The sequence below is a fragment of the Triticum aestivum genome, chromosome 2B (genome assembly GCF_018294505.1).
Source record: "Triticum aestivum cultivar Chinese Spring chromosome 2B, IWGSC CS RefSeq v2.1, whole genome shotgun sequence".
NCBI lineage: Eukaryota > Viridiplantae > Streptophyta > Magnoliopsida > Poales > Poaceae > Triticum > Triticum aestivum.
This window is the reverse complement of record NC_057798.1, coordinates 289,965,549-289,968,893: the sequence shown is the minus strand read 5'-3', so window position 1 is coordinate 289,968,893 and position 3,345 is coordinate 289,965,549.

Sequence of the window (3,345 nt, the reverse complement as noted above, 5' to 3'; positions counted from 1 at the left end):
AGAACAAGAAAATTAGTTGGGTATTTTAATTTCCCACACAAGACATCAACATATCTAACAATCCCAACTGGTGAAATAGTATCTCTATTGGCAAGCTTAATAGTAACATCAATATCTTCTATCTCAGCAGGTGCAATATCATGCATATTTTCTTTTTATAAGGAATGAGAAATTGCACTCACATTGGCATCCATATCACATAAGCCATGATAACAATGATCTCCTATTTAACAGAAACAACAGGAATGCCAACAACAGGTCTATGTTTATCTTTAGTATCGGGTTTAGCAATTCTGGCAGCTTCATCACAGAAATAAATAACATGCCCATCAATATTATCGACCAAGAGATCTTTATCCATAGCAATACCAGGTTCAACTTTAATTTGCTCAGGGGGTGTAGGTGTTCTAGTATTACTCTTCCGAACCATAGATGAAGCTTTAGCATGATCCTTTATTCTAACAGGGAAAGGAGGTTTCTTAATATAAGCAGTAGCAACAATATGATCAACATTATAAGTAATAGTTTCTTCTTCAACTTTAATAGGTTCTACTACTTTCACTTAAATGAGAGGATGATATATAAACCACTTCTCCTTAGGGAGATCAACATGAGTAGCAAATGTTTCACAAAAAGAAGCTACTATCTCAGAGTCAAGTCCATATTTAGTGCTAAATCCACGAAAAGCATCGGTATCCACAAAAGATTTGACACAATCAAACTTTAGGTTTATACCTGACTCCTTACCTTCATCGAGTTCATAATCTTCAGAGGTTCATTTAATTCTTTCCAATAAGTCCCATTTGAATTCAATAGTCTTCATCATAAAAGAACCAGTACAAGAAGTATCGAGCAGGGAGCGATCATTATGAGAAAGCCGAGCATAAATTTTTTGAATAATAATTTCTCTTGAGAGCTCATGATTGGGGCATGAATATAAAATTTACTTAATCCGCCCCCAATCTTGAGTGATACTTTCTCCTTCCCGAGGCCAAAAATTATATATATAATTCCGATCACGATGAACGAGACGCATAGGATAAAACTTCTGATGAGATTCCAATTTCAATCGGCTGTAGTTCCATGACCCAATATGATCACATAGCTTATGCCATGTCAATGGCTTTACCTTAAAAGATAAAGGGAATAACTTCTTCTTGACAACATCCTCGGGCATACCTGCAAGCTTAAATAATCCACAAACTTCATCCACATAGATTAGGTGCATATTGGGATGTAATGTTCCATCTCCTGTATAGGGCTTAGCTAGTAGTTTCTCTATCATAACCGAAGGAATTTCAAAGTAAATATTTTAAGTAGGTTGAGGAGAACCTATTTGATCTTCCCGTCAAGGTGAAGAACCTATTTTCCATAGTAACAAGTGACAGTAAATTTCAGCACACTGTATAAATGTTTCCTTACCAAATTCCACTTACCAAAGGCGCTTCACTCGGCGGCAACGGTGCCAGAAAAGAGTCTTCATGACCCACAATTGTAGGGGATCTATCATAGTCCTTTCAATAAGTAATAGTGTCGGACCCAACGAGGAGCAGAAGGAAATGACAGGCGGTTTTCAGCAAGGTAATCTCTACAAGCACTGAAATTATCGGTAACAGATAGTTTTGTGATAAGGTAATTCATAATGGGTAACAAGTAAAAAAAAGTAGCTAAGGTGCAGCAAGGTGGCCCAATCCTTTTTGTAGCAATGGACAAGCCTGGACGAGCTCTTATATAAAGCAAAGTGCTCCCGAGGACACATGGGAATTATTGTCAAGCTAGTTTTCGTCATGCTCATATGATTCGCGTTCGTTACTTTGATAATTTGATATGTGGGTGGACTGGTGCTTGGCTGTTGTACTTCCTTGGACAAGCCTCCCACTTATGATTAACCCCTCCCGCAAGCATCCGCAACTATTAAAGAAGAATTAAGGTAAACCTAACCATAGCATGAAACATATGGATCCAAATCAGCCCCTTACGAAGCAACGCATAAATTAGGGTTTAAGCTTCTGTCACTCTAGCCACCCATCATCTACCTATAACTTCCCAATGCCTTCCCCTAGGACCAAATCATGGTGAACTGTCATGTAGTCCATGTTCACATAACACCACTAGAGGAGAGAAAACATACATCTCACCAAAATAACGAACGAATACCAAATTCACATGACTACTTATAACAAGACTTCTCCCATGTCCTCAGGAACAAGCGTAACTACTCACAAAGAATATTCATGTTCATAATCATAGGAGTATTCAATAGCATTAAGGATCTGAACATATGATCTTGCATCGAATAAACCAACTAGCATTAACTACAAGGAGTAATCAACACTACTAGCAACCCACAGGTACCAATCTAAGCTTTTGAGACAAAGATCGGATAGAAGAGATGAACTAAAGTTTGAGAGGAGATGGTGCTAGTGAAGATGTTGATGGATATTGACCACCTCTCGATGAGAGGATCAATGGTGATGATGATGACAGTGATTTCCCCCTTCCAGAGGGATGCTTCCCTGGCAGAACAGCTCCACCACAGCCCTAGATTGGTCCTGCCCAGGTTCCGCCTCGAGACGGTGGCCCTTCGTCCTGAAAGCTTTTGCATGATTTTTTTCCAGGGCAAAAGACACCATATAGAAGAAGATGGGCATCGAGGGCCTACCAAGGGGCCCACGAGGTAGGGGGGGTACGCTCAGGGGGTAGGGCACGTCCTCCACCCTCATGGCTAACTAGTGGCCCTCCTCTGGTGGTTTATTCGCACAATATTTTTATATATTCCAAAACTGATCTCTAGAAGTTTCAGGACTTTTGGTGTTGTGAACAATAGGTCTCTAATATTTGCTCCTTTCCAGTCCAGAATTCCAGCTGCCGGCATTCTCCCTCTTCATGTAAACCTTATAAAATAAGAGATAAAAGGCATAAGTATTGTGATATAATGTGTAATAACAGCCCATAATGCAATAAATATTGATACAAAAGCATGTTGCAAAATGGACGTATCAGGGTCGGGGTGTCATGTCGGGGTCGGGGTGTCGTGGTCAAGGGGTCGGGGTGTTGGGGTGTCGGGGTCAGGGGGTCGGTGTGTCGGGGTCAGGATGGCAAATCCTTGACCCCTTGACCCCTCGGCAAGCCTTTACCCCTCGACCCCTTTCCCATCGACCCTCGACCCCTCAGCGACCCTCGACCCCTCGAACCCTTTTCCCATCGACCCTCGACCCCTCGACACCTCGATCCTCGACCCCTAGGCCCTTGACCTCTTTTCCCCTTGATCCTTGACCCCTCGACACCATGATCGACCCCTAGCCCCTCCACTCCTTTTTCCCTCGATCCTCGACCCCTCGATCC